At 45.3% G+C, this 13,801-nt stretch overlaps 1 protein-coding gene across 1 annotated transcript in view; it reads right to left on the reverse strand.

The window, feature by feature from the left end:
- Positions 1-13,801, reverse strand: part of Sdk1 (sidekick cell adhesion molecule 1) — an 836,641-nt gene that overhangs the window by 123,092 nt on the left and 699,748 nt on the right. The window lies entirely within an intron of this gene.

A 13,801-nucleotide genomic window follows, 5' to 3' on the forward strand; every position in this document is an offset into this window, starting at 1 on the left:
CCCAGTGTAGCTCCTGGAGGGAGAAACACAAAGGCTTTCTTACCATTATACTCTGCAATGTAACACAATATCCAGAATGCTCAAACCTATAAAATAGTAGCTTACTAAATGTTTGCTGAATACAACAAATGAATGAATGAAATAATAAAACCTAATCACCAGAAAAGTGACACATGGAGGCCATGGAAGAATGAGGATGAAAGGCTACCAAGGGCGCAGTGCAGTCCTCAGGAAGACTAGGGAGATAGGACTTTGATAAACTTTAATTTGCTTTGACAGTTGTGATTTATGTATGTGCTGACCTCGCTTCTCGGAAATGACATTCGTGGTGAAATGTTTTCGTTGGTCCTACTTGAGCTGTCACCTGTGTTGCAGGCTTTTTTTCCTTCTTCTCTAGGGTAGTTTTAAGAGCCCCCTAATAGGGCCTAAAAGGATCTGATAGACTAATGAACAAAAAAAAGCCACTTTACAGCATTCGTCCTATCCAGACTTCTCAGGCTGCAGCCAGGGGAGGAGAGAGAAAAATCTTCACTGTAGAGGTGTCATTACGGACAATCAAACAAACAATAAACATTTTGAAATATCTGAGCATTGTCACCTGTCACCATAGCACCTAGATGCTTAGGCAGGGCATTATACCAGAACAAAAGAGAAACGGTCTCAGCAAATTTACCCAGATGACCGAATTATTACTGAAGGACCCATTAGAGCCGATGACAGCTCTCCTATGTATTCGCGACAGGCTATTCACAAATAATGTCACTCTTTTCCTTCTTATTATGAAAACGAAATCTAAACACAGTCAGGGTTTATTACAGTCGCATTCGTGACAGATATTTATCAAGGTGCCGCCACCAGCCCTGGTGTGACATGAGTCTGCTGTAAGGGAGGAGAAGTGACACCTGGACAGATCTTCAGAGAATAAGAGCATTTAGCCTGTGCACCCGGAAGGAGACAGCACTTTGGGGTTTCTTTCTGCTTGTAGAGGTGATAGGGTAATCAAGTGGACAGTTAAGGAAACAAAAGTTCTACTTGAACTCAGGGCCTCACATTCTTGCTTGGTTTTTTGGCTCAAGGCTTGTGCTCTACCACTTGAACCATGCCTCCATTTTTGGTTTTTTGATGGCTAATTGGAGTAAGAGTCTTGGGAATTTTTCTTCCTGAGCTGGCTTGGAATTGCAATCCTCAAGTCTCAGTTCCCTGAAACCCTAGGATTACAGGTGTGAGCCATTGGTGCCTAGCAGGTTTTTAAAGGTGCGAAACTCTCCCTCCAGTTGTATAGGTTATTTCTGTCCCCAGGGGGCTGAAACTGCCCTGGTGGCCAGCCTTGATTTCCAGGTCTTTCTAGGGCTCAGTCCATCATTCAGTTCTTTCTCTAGGAATGTAGTCTTTCTTTTATAGCCTTCTCTGTGCCCAGTGCTTGCCTTTATTTTTACTTTCATGACTTTGTTTAAGTGTCCAATATGCGTAAGTCCCAGACTAAAGCTTTAAATATAGTTATATAGTCTCCCCACTTGTACCTTTTGTTGGTTGTAGAGCTTGAACTCAGGGTGCTGTTCCTGAGCTCTTTTGCTCAAGGCTAGCCTCTACTACTTGGAGCCACAGCTACACTTCCAGTTTTGAGTAGTTAATAGGAGGTAAGAGTCTTATGGGGATTTTTCTGCACAGGCTGGCTTCCAACTGCAATCCTTAGATCTCAGCCTCCTGAGTATCTAGGATTACAGGTGTAAGCAACAGCACCTACCTCCTCCCACCCTTTAAAAAAATTAGTGACAATATTGGGGCTTGAACACAGCCAGGACCAGTTAAGAGAGCACTGGTGGGCCAGAGGGAGCAGAGTGGGCACAGAGCCTCTGCACTGTTAACATTTCCACCAACGCTGAGTGAGGGAGGGAGAGCGGGAGAGAAAGGTGGGGGGAGAGGAAAAAAATGGACTTAGTCCTGATAAACTGAGCCTAAGTTGAAAATAACTTAAGTGGAAAATGCACTTAATACACCTGACCAACCAAACATTCATCGCTTAGCCTTGCCTGCCTAAGGCATGCACAGAATAGTACATTAGCCCCTGGCTGGGCAAGGCACCTAACACAAAGCTTATTTTATAAGCAGCTGTTGACTATCACGAGATACTCAACATGTATGCCCAAGGGGTTGGGAGGAGGTTGCATGCGTGCACGCGCACGCGCGCGCACACACACACACACACACACACATACACACAAAACGCAACAACTGAGAAATTGTTCACTATGTGCGTCCCGGGGAGCCTGCTCAGTGGAGCCATGAATGCTGGTGATTATGTGGCACACAGGAAGTGGGCATTAGAAGGGTGACTCAGGACCCTGGCTGGTTGCGTGTGCCTGCGCTGCTCTGTGAGGGAAGGTCTTGCAGTGAGCTCCTGTGAGGTCCTGAGGTAGGGCCCCATGCTGGCAGGTCTTCTGTGAGCCTTTTTCCCCCTTGACTGAGGCTGAGGTGGTCTTTGCATGTCACATCTTGGGGCCAGGCAGGTGCCAGGCTCCTGGGCCTGGATATGGGAGCAAGGCCAACTGAAGGGTGCAGAGGACATTCCATCCTGCAACCCTCTGTCCCTATATTTAAACCCTTGGCATATAGACATCAACTTTTTATTCTTACTCATTTTTTTTGTGCCAGTACTGGGTTTGAACTCAGTGCCTGAAGCATGGCCCCTTTACTTTTACACTCAAGGCTGGCACTTGGTCACTTGAGCCATGGCTCCACTTCTAGCTTTTTACTGGCTAGTTGGAAATAAGAATCTCTCATGATTTTTCTGCCCAGGCTGACTTCAAACTACGGTCCTCAGAGCTTAGCCTTCTAAATAGTTGGGATTAGAGGCATGAGCCACTGGTGCTCATCATTACACCAAAGATCCCCTCCTGACAGGAGACACAGACATGCATGTATGTTGCGATGTTTCCCCTGGGACTGAGTCCAGCAGGAACCCATTGCCACAGGCTGTGGAGAAGGGGCATGGTGTGGGGAAGAACCCCATGCAACCCTGCAAGACTTCCCTACAGGTGACACAGTGACAAACGGAAAAATGGAACAGTGTCTTCAGCTTTCCATCCATGAACCAGCCCTGGTACCCACCAAGCAGGTTTCACCCAGGAAAGCTTTGCTCCAAACGGCATCATGGCCTGGAAACTTAGGCATTTACGAGTGCTGTGCAGGGGCGGCTGGGGTGGCCGATGGCTCCATCTCCGCTGCTCCTTAGTTACTAGTAGACGGCACTGAGCAGACTCGCACTTTATTTTATTAGCCCATAACACTCTCTAAAACAGCTCCTTTTAAGAAAATGGCTACTATTATGCACAAATAAGCACTAAGTGGGCTCTCCCCCGCCCTTCTCTGCTTTCCACTTTCAGAATGGAAATGGTTTTATCTGTACCCAAAGTGTTACCACTAGTGTCTTCATTACAGAAATCCCCGCCCAGAGCATTCTCTGAGAAGACTGCATTTTTTGGTTGTTACGGCACAGCAAATGGTTGTGCACAGCAGGGCTTGCAGAGGTGAGCAAGCAGGCAAATAGGTAAGGGGAAAATACCAACACACACCATTTGCATTTTCCCCTTTCACAGTACAGTGTAAAAGCACAGGACAAGGTGTGCTTGCTCTAAGCCAAAGATTATTAATTAAGTAAAGCATTACTGATCCAGAAATACCTGCAAAAGTTGTGTGTGTGTGTGTGTGTGTGTGTGTGTGTGTGTGTGGAGAGGGGGAAGGGGGGTGTTCTGGTGCTTGAACTAGGGGCTTGGGCACTGTCCCTGAGCCTCTCTGTGCTCAAGGATAGCAGTCTACCACTTGAGCCACTTGTAGCTTTTTGCTGGTTAACTCGATATAAGATCCTCATGAACTTTTCAGCCCAGTCTGGCTTGAATCATGACCCTCAGATCTCAGCTTTTGGAGTAGCCAGGATGACAGGCATGAGCCACTGGTATCTGGCAAAAAGCTGCTTGATTAAACTCACATCTGAGCCTCACCTGATCTCAGGGCCTTTCAAAAGGTTCCCACAGTGGTGAGCATTTTCCATCCCATAACTCACTGGGGATAACTCCAGCCCCAAATCTTGCTGCACATGAGAAAAATGGCCAGAGTTGAAAGAGGTGACTGAGGAATGGGAATGGAAAGGCTCCATAGCTGCAGAGCATCCTGGGAAGAGGCCTTCAGTCCTTGCTGCTAGGAGCCAGCTCTGCACTGCTGCTTGGGTGACAACATGAAGCCTGGAGAAGGGCCTCTGGGCGGGCCTCATCTTGAGCCCTCACAGCCCTTGATGGGTGTTTAACCCTTCCACTGTGTTCCCTAATGCAGCCTGTGTGCAGGGTCCTGAGAGCAAGAACACGGCGACTCACTTCTCATAGTCAGGCAGAAAGGCAGGTGGGCATGCGCACACACACACACACACACATACACACACTGACATATAAAGGTTGAGACATCTTACAGATCAGGTCCCTTCAGAAACCTGTCACCCCTCAGGTTTCCCTATAAGCTCTGCCCTCATTCACACTCACCCCCCCCCCCCCCTTCCTCATGGACCTCCATGGCCCTCGTCCTCCTCCACAGCCTTCCAGTAGGCTGATGACCAGGTTGGGTCATCACCATCCCCCTCTCTTTTTTGTGTCCTGGGGCTTGAACTCAGGGCCTGGGAGCTGTCCCTTAGCTCTTCAGCTTAAGCTAGTGCTCTACCACTTGAGCCAACAGCACCACTTACAGCTTTTTCTGTTTATGTGGAGCTGAGGAATTGAACCCAGGGCTTCACGCATGCTAGGCAAGCACTCTACCACTAAGCCACATTCCTAGCCCTTCCCATCTCTTCTTTGTGAGTTCACTGGTACAGGCAGGCTCCAAGGCATCTATAAAAAAAACCCCAGGCAATGAACAACAGGAACCAGGATACAAGGGTACATGCACCTCCATATTCACTGCTGCACTGTTCACAATAGCCAAGATATGGAAACAACCCAGATGCCCCACTACAGATGAGTGGATCCAAAAATTGTGGTACCTATATACAATGGAATATCATGCAGCCATTAGAAAGGACAAAATAATGGCATTCACAGGGAAATGGATGGAACTAGAACAAATCATTTTGAGCAAGGTAAGCCAAGAGCAAAGAGACAAATGGCACATGGTCTCCCTGATATGTGTATGCTAAAGCCAAAATGCAAGGCGATGTGACAAAGTAAACAGGACTTGAGAAACAAAGGACTTCCACTCATTTTGTCATATCATTGCTAAATGACTCCATGTTCTTGACCACATATATGGAATATATGTGCACATCTGAGGGAAACGAGGAGGATGACACAAAATCAGAGGGAAATGGGAAAACATACAACAGAGGGGCCCATCAGCTGCATTGGACGTGGAGGAAAATGAACTAAGCAACTCAAAGGCAGAGATGGGAGGGAAGGAATGAGAAGGAAAGAGGGAACAGCTTACACTAAGCAAAAGGAAGGAAATATAAATATTACCTGATATGGAAGAAATAGTTGTATTATCAAAGCTCATAGAATTCACAAACTTTATAGACCACGATAATGACAATTTGCCTTATGAAGGTTAAAATATGTTTGTGAATTTAAGTATCACTATTCCACAATACTGTAAAATTTATGTAATCACCTAATTTCAATAAAAAATTACTTTTAAAAACTCAGGCAAGTATGCCTGTCCCTGGTGAAGATGAAACCTTCTGGAACATTCCATTACTGAAATACAAGGCCTGTCTTCCACGTCTCTGGCTTACACTCTGTAGAATGGTGGAGCTAAGGCAGACATTGGAAGGAGGAAGCTATCTCTCTCTTTTTTTTTTTTGGGGGGGTCCGGTCGTGGGGCCTGAACTCTGGGCCTGGGCGCTGTCCCTCAGCTCTTCAGCTCAAGGCGAGCGCTCTACCACTTGAGCCACAGCGCCACTTCCGGCTTTTTGCTTATGTGGTGCTGAGGAATTGAACCCAGGGAGTCAGGCATGCAAGGCAAGCGCTCTACCACTGAGCAAAAACCCAGCAGGGAAAAGAGAAGTCACAGCCGTGTGCATGCTCCGGCCTGTGACAACCACTGAGGCTCCAAAAGCAGAAGTTCAGTATCTCTGGGGGGATACTGCTAAAGGTCTTCCAGCTCTGGCCATGTGACAGACTAAGTAACCTCACAAGCTGCTCACTCCCAAAGCTGGAGGGAAGCTGATCAAGGCATAGCTGACACCCCCAGGGGGCAGCATGAGCACCCTGGAGCCCAGCACAGGTCTGGTGTGCTGCAGTGAGCCAGGCACGAAGCTGTCTTAGCAACCACGAGGGTGGGAGTGATGGTAGGGAGGTGTTAGTGGCTTTGCAATGGAGACAGGAGGAAGATCTGGACTCTCAACACAGTGTGGGGATGAGAACAAACATACATATGAGAAGGGGGGGAGGGTGGCATCCATGCTTCTTCCCAGGCATGAGTTTGGGTAGGAACTGGAAGGAGAACCCCATATGTAAAGTCTTAGGTCTGCTGATGCTTTGGTTTTGATGCCAAAAAAATATTTTTTTAAAAAAATGCAAAACTTACAGTTTTAAAATGTCTGGTTGAAGCCAGGTACAAATGACTCATGCCTGTAACCCTAACTACTGAGATCTGAGGATTGAGGTAGGTATAAAGCCAGCCCAGGCAGGAAAGTCCCTGAGATTCTTATCTCCAATTAAAAAGCTGAATGGATCTATGGCTTCATTGGTACAGCAGTGTTAGCTTTGAGCAAAAAAGTTCAGGGACAGCACTCAGGCTCCAAGTTCAAGCCCTAGGACTGGTGCACCCCCCCCCCCCCCCCCACTGACACACAACCACACATATACACGATTGTGTGTGGGTAGAGATAAAAGTCAGTGTACAAAAATAGTTAAAAGATGACAGGGAAAGACATAAGAACCATTCTGAATAAGCCACTACTTATTAAGCAAAGGCAGCTATAAGGAAGCAAAGGACTCTATAAAATGAAAACAGATGCCAATGACATTCAAAACTCAATGAACAGGTTGAAAAGCAAATTAAGCACAGGTCAACAGAGAATTAATTTACTGGAAGTTAGATCAGAGGAAATCACTCAGTAGCACAAAGAGATAAAGGAATGAGACAGGGAATAAATGCTAAGAGATAAAGAGTATAGAGGAGAAGCAATTTCCTTGTACCCAGTAAGGGTTCTAGTGAAATAAGGAGACTGGGTGTAACTGGCATCATCTTGGCCATGGTGGATGATAGGGAATTAGGTTTAACTGGTGCCATCTTGTCTTCATGGTAGAGGCAGGGAAGTTCCACCCCCAGGTGATGGGCTTGCTTGAATTCCTAGAAGCAGGAGTGGGGACTTGGACAATTGGTTACTGGACCTGTCAGTCCTGTGCCTTGAACTCATGAGACTCACCAATTTTCTGTGACCCTGATACCTGCCCCTGCCGTTATTTAGGCCTGGACCAGCTCAGGCACCATTACGCCATGCCTCCTGTCTCCTGGCTGTCCTCAGGTCATCATGGCATCCCCCTTCAGCTCCCCATTGGAGTTGATCTGGTTTGTTGGTGGGTGTTGTTTTTCTGCTCTTTCTTTCTTCTCCTGCTCTCATGGCTCAGTTTTCTAACAGTGTAAGTGCATTTGAGACCTCTGCAAGTCTTTGTGATACAAGTCCACTGGCTCTCCAATAGACTCCCAATGACTGAATTCCAGTACAACTCAAGGAGGGGGATACAGAGGAGAGACCACATCCAACCCAGTCATGAACAGTTTCCCAGATACATGAAGCCTTGCATTCAAAGCGTTCAACAAACTCCAAAGGGCTTGAAAAGACATCCACACCTGACAGAAAGTGAAAGTCCAGAACTCAAAAGAACCAAGAGAAATTAGGACATTAGATTATCCACAGAGAAAGAAAACCTCATCAGGAAGTAAGCCTGAACATCTGTAATAGACTGGAGAAGAAAATGGAGTGCTGTCTTCAAGCTTTTAACACATAACTCTAGCAATGAGACTGCAGATTGTCCCTCAGAGGACGGCTCTGAAGTAAAGGTATTTCCAGCTCTCTGAGTACCACCCTGGGAGGACTTAACATTCACAACGCGCCAAGGGAACAGCTAATGGATGTACTGAGGAAAAGGAAATGGAGTCCATAGGGAAGACTCATGAAGAAATGACGAAGGAAGGAAATGGCAAATACATGGCGACATCTAAGCAAGTGTGACTGTGAGACTGAGCCACTGAGAACGGCAACCTTAGTGAAAAACAAGGTAGGACTGAAATCCTGGGCATAGAGTAGGTAGGACTTGATTGGAGTTGGGTTTGGTAGTGCATACTTGTAATCCCAGCACTTGAGGGGCTGTGGCTACATACACAGCTGCTGTCTCACAAAAAATACAATAAAAACAAGACTTGATTGCAACTTAGGAATTTTAAAATTCTGTTGTCCTGGGAAAGAGATGATGATTATCCTGACTTTGGTAACTTGAGTTTGTGATGGAAAATTTACACGCATGCTCCTCCTCCTTCCTGTAGCAAAATATGAAAGGAGTCTAGTGGGGACCAGGACCTGTGCAAGGAAGACATCCAACCAGGGTGTGGTCCACTCTGATCTCAACATAACTGCCATTCTTGACAAACAGGAGCAGAGGTGTTCTGGGCACACTTCAACTGCAAGCTCGTGGTTTTGAGCTGCACTTGGAGGAGCTGGCGGGAACTAATGCCTCTTAGGAACATGGACAGGTATGAGAAGTGACCTAGACAGAGTAATAGGCCTACTCACATGGTGGCGAGCAGCCAGTGCCAGGCTCTGCACTGAGCAAGCATGCAGTGGGGATGACATCTGCCACAAGCCCACCAACAGCTGGGCCTCTACTTCTAATCCCATGCTGGTCACATCTCTTTTTTTTCCTCCCAACCTCCCTTCCTTCCTACCTCCCCCTTTCTTTCTCTCCTTTCTCCTTTTCTTCCTTCTCTCCCCTCCCTCCTCTTTTTTCCCTTCCTTTCTTCCTTCCTTCCTTCCTTGCTTCCTTGCTTGCTTGTTTGCTTCCTTCCTTCCTTCCTTCCTTCCTCCCTTCCTTCCTTTCTCCCTCCCTCCCAACCTCCAGACATACTGGGGGTTGAACTCAGGGCCTTACACTTGCTAGGCTGTAGCTCTACTACTCAAGCCATGCCTCTAGCCATGCTTTTTTATTGTTTATTGTGAGATGTAGACTCACACTTTCCTCCTGGACTGGCTTTGAACCTTGATGCTCAGGATCTCAGCCTCCTGAGTAGTTAGTATTATAGGCATGAGCCTCTGGTGCCTTGGCTGTAGCTAAGCCTTTTGACCTGTGATTCCAGCCCAAGAAGAGCAGCTCTAGAAGCCGTGTGCCAGGACTGGCCCACATGTAGGCATGGGCCATGGAGCTTCAAGACCCCGGGCACTCAGCCTGTCTGACTGGAAACAGTGTGGCAGGGGAAGGCACCAAGCTGCCCACGTCACTGCCACCAGAAGGACAGAGCCCTTCATGCCCTTGGGGAAGGCTTCTCACCTTGGATCTCGTGGGTGGGCTGCATGGCAGACAGGCTGGGTGCTCAATCCGTGTGCCACCCAGAGCTGTCACACAGCCAGAGCAGTGTCTCTGACACTGTCCCAGGTCCTTTGGGGAAGTATTTGAGGTTTCTGGGTTAAAAATCTGTACCTCACAGGGTCCCCACGACGTTTTAGTCTGGTTGGCTGTGGCCTTGCTTGCCTCTCCTCAGGGGCTGAGGAGTGTAAGTATAATCAGCCCTGGGACTAGGAAGAGAAAAGAAGCCACAGATCTCAGGAGCCAACCCCCACCAATCGCCAGAAAAAGCCAACTTCACTTCTGAACCTGGATAAACATCTTAACCCAAAACAACACAGACATCAGGACCACACTGCTCGCCTTGGGAATGCTGGGAAGAGTGAGTCATTATCTCACAGAAAACCACATGCCTGCTCCACAGATCAGAAAAAAGGATAGAACTAAACCTATGTATGATTTTAAAAAATTAAATTTAAAACTCCAAACCAACTCCAAGTCAATAAGACAAGACCAGTTATAAAAGCCCATCTTCTAACTGGTGCTGGTGGCTCATGCCTATAATTCTAGCTATTCAGAGGCTGAGATCTGAGGATCATGGTTCAAAACCAGCCTGGGCAGAAAAGTCCATGAGTCCAATTAATCACCAGAAAACTGGAAGTGGTGCTATGGCTCAAGTGGTAGAGCATTCTACTTGAGCTGAAGTGCTCAGGGACAGCACCTAGGCCCAGAGTTCAAGCCTCACAATCAACCAAGAAACTAAGACCAAAACCAAAACCAAAACAAAAACAGAAAAACCCATCTTCCAACAGTATGTAAATGTTTTATTTGATGATAAAACCTTAGAAGAAAAAATAAACAAACAACAAAATACCCAAACAAACAAAAAACCCCAAACCCAACAACAACTGCTAATTAGGGTGAGTGTAGAGTTGTACAACTATAATCTCCACCACTTGGGTAGGAGGGTTGTCATCAGAGGCTGGATGGGGCAAAAGTGTGAAACTCTGCCTGGAAAATAAACTAAGAGCAACAGGAGTGGAGGTATGCCTAAAGTGACAAAGCACTTGCTTAGCAAGCACAAATCCCCGAGTTTAGTCCCCATTATTACCCACAGAAGGAAAAGAAAACAAGAGAGAAAAGGAATCTTAGACCAAATATAGACAAGTAATATAAAAAAAGATACCTTCCATCAATGTGGTAAATGTCACACTGGGTGACACAACCTCAGAAGGATTTCTTTCAAGTTGGTAATAAAAAAGGATTGTCTCTATTACTGCTCTGATTTAATATGATACAGAGGTGCTAGTTCTTCCAGCAGGACTGCAAAACACATTTTAAAAAAAGAAAAAAGAAGCAGGAAAGAAGAAGAAATGATATAAAAACTCCAAAACAAAACAAAACTGCTGCTATTAACTTTCTTTTTTTATTTAAGAAAGTACTGGGGTTTGAACTCAGGGACTCTTGTTTGCTGGGGTTTGAACTCAGGTCCTTGTTCTTGCTGGGCAGACACTCTATGACTGAGCCACATCTTCAGCCTGTTTCTGCATTAGTTACATATGATGTAGGGTCTCCCTTCCTGACGAGGTGCATCCTCCTGTTTTTTAATTTCCTGCCATATCTGAAGTGTATGTATCTCCATGCCCAGAGTCTTCTGTTGTAATGGCGTCTCATGGGCTTTTCAGCCGAAGCCGATCTGTGGAGACCTATCCAGGAAGGATAGATGGCCCCCTGCAGGTACCCAGGGGGCCTCAGAATGCTTTGCCATGCCAGGAGAGCAAAACCCTAACCTACAAGGTTACCCATGGGGAGCAGAGAACACAGGAGACAAAGATGAACATGAACTCTGAACTTTTTTTTGTAATTTTGACTTGGTGATCATAAATTTGAAGTATTCTAACAAAGTATTTTTTTCTTTTTTTTTCTTGCAGTACAGGTATGAACTCAGGGCCTCACACTTTACCACTTGGGCCATGCTCTAACCATTTTTTTTCTTCAGCCTGGACTGTGATCCTCATACTTAAAGCTTCCTTGTAGCTGGGACAACTTTTGTATATACTACAATACTTTGTTGACAAAGAGTCTAACCTACCTTAAGGTAAAATGATGCTTTAAAAGAATAAATACTGACAGAAAAAGCAACAGAACAAATTAAATCCCTTAAAATGAATGCACTTAATTCTGTATTGTTGATGATGCAACCACACAAGGAAAGAATTACACTATGTGACTTGAAAACTCACTATTTTGATTCTGTATTCCAAGGACAAACACCGAAATTGCATTTGGCAGTTTACTCTTAATCATACCATTGAAGTGACAATTTGGGAACTCATAAGAAAAAGATAAAAGAAGTAATTAGGTTAGGGTTTCTAAATGCATTCTTACTGTAGGAGAAAAGATATTTAAAATATTAACTGGAGGATGATAATGTTGTTAGAACTAGAAATGTCCATGTGAACTTATGGTATTTTCCCCTGTCTCCTGGTGAGATTTGAGCAATGCCCAGCTTGTAGCCATGAGCACCCCTCAGTGTCAAGTTATGGTCTTTAAATACCATTACAGGCACATGCCTGTAATTAGGAGGCTGAGATCTGAGGATTGTGGTTCGAAGCTAGCCCAGGCAGGAGAGTCCATGAGAAAAAAAAGGCAGAAGTGGAGGTGTGGCTCAAATAGTAGAGTGCCAGATCTTGCCAAGCAAGAACTCAAGATCCTTCAAGCCCCAGTATTGGTGTACATGTTTATGTATTGTGCACACAGACACACACACACACACACACACACACACACACACACACACACACACACACACACACACACACACACACACACACAGATAAATAAATGCCAGTTGATACTAAGTGAAACCAACGCCCAGGAAGGAAGAGCTTGTTGAGGCAGACATGAGGATCCTTGGACATCTCGCTGTACCAGAAAGCTAAGATATCACAGATTAGTGTCTTATTTGTAAAAAGGCACAGGACAGGAAGAGCTGCCCAGGATAAAGACGCAGAAACTTGGGGCCTAAAATGGATGATGACTGCAGTGTCTGAAACACACTGAATATGTAAAATATACACTGAATAGATTAAAAACACATTGAATAGATAAAAACCTATGCTTCTTCAACAATACTCAGGGATGGAGGGAGCAGGACAAAAGAGAAGCAATGAGAAATGTGTTTATTAGAAAGAGAAGTAACAAGTGGATCAATTTCTTACTGTGATAATTGCTAATTAAAGAAAAAAGAATTAAGTATTTATTCTGCCTTGTGGGACTGGGGGTGGGGGTACCTAAATAGAATTGGGGGTAAAGGAATTTTTCCCCCACAGACTTCCAGTTATTAGATGAAGGAAGACTGAAAGTATGAGAACACTATATTTCTAATGTCCTAAGGAAATTGTTAATTCAGGTTTAAACCAGTGTGTGTGTGTGTGTGTGTGTATTAGGGAGCAGGAGGTAATAATGCAGAAATAAGGCTGTGGCTACCCCCTGATACTCATTTACCATACTTAAGGCTAGGTACTGGTGGGTCATGTCTGTAATCTTAGCTACTCAGGAGGTTGAGATATGAAGATCTCAGTTTGAAACCAGCTTGGGCAGGAACTTCTATAAGTCTGTAAGATTCCTATCTCCAGGAAAAAGCCAGAAGTGAAGCTATAGCTCAAGGAGTAGAACACTAGCCTTGAGTGAAAAAGCTATGCAAGAGCACAAGGCTCTGAGTTCAAGCCTCAGTACCCTTGCACATGTGTGTACACCCACCTACACACAAAATAATTAAAAAATGTAAATACAATTGATGACTGAGTGCTTCTCCAGACTACCTGAGCTGCAGTATCAAAATTTCTTTTGCTTTTCTTTCTTTGTTTTTTGACCAAGTTTGTTCCAAAATGCATGCAATAAATTCATGGACAAGGTGAGCTCTACTCCAACCATCCTTGTGCTGTTTGTGATTAGTCCACCCACAGGAGTCACACTTTGAAGAACTTGTATGATGTCCCACAAGCGCCTGCTTAATGAAACTTCTGAACATGTGTGCAGGAGTCCTCCCCTAAATTACGGCCAATTTCCAGGAGGGAGCTGTCTTACAACCCAGTACAAGTATGGTCATGAAAGTCACCAGGATTTTACTACACACCATAACTACTTTGGGACTTTACTACTGCTCGTAATGTAGCTCTTTATCTTCTTTTCCTGCCTTTATTAGGACTTGGAGCTGGTAGAAATGTATGGCATTTATCTGTGCCAGTGGGTTCTCCCGA

The sequence above is a fragment of the Dipodomys spectabilis genome, unplaced genomic scaffold (genome assembly GCF_019054845.1).
Source record: "Dipodomys spectabilis isolate Male_0828 unplaced genomic scaffold, ASM1905484v1 ptg000098l, whole genome shotgun sequence".
Classification (NCBI taxonomy): domain Eukaryota; kingdom Metazoa; phylum Chordata; class Mammalia; order Rodentia; family Heteromyidae; genus Dipodomys; species Dipodomys spectabilis.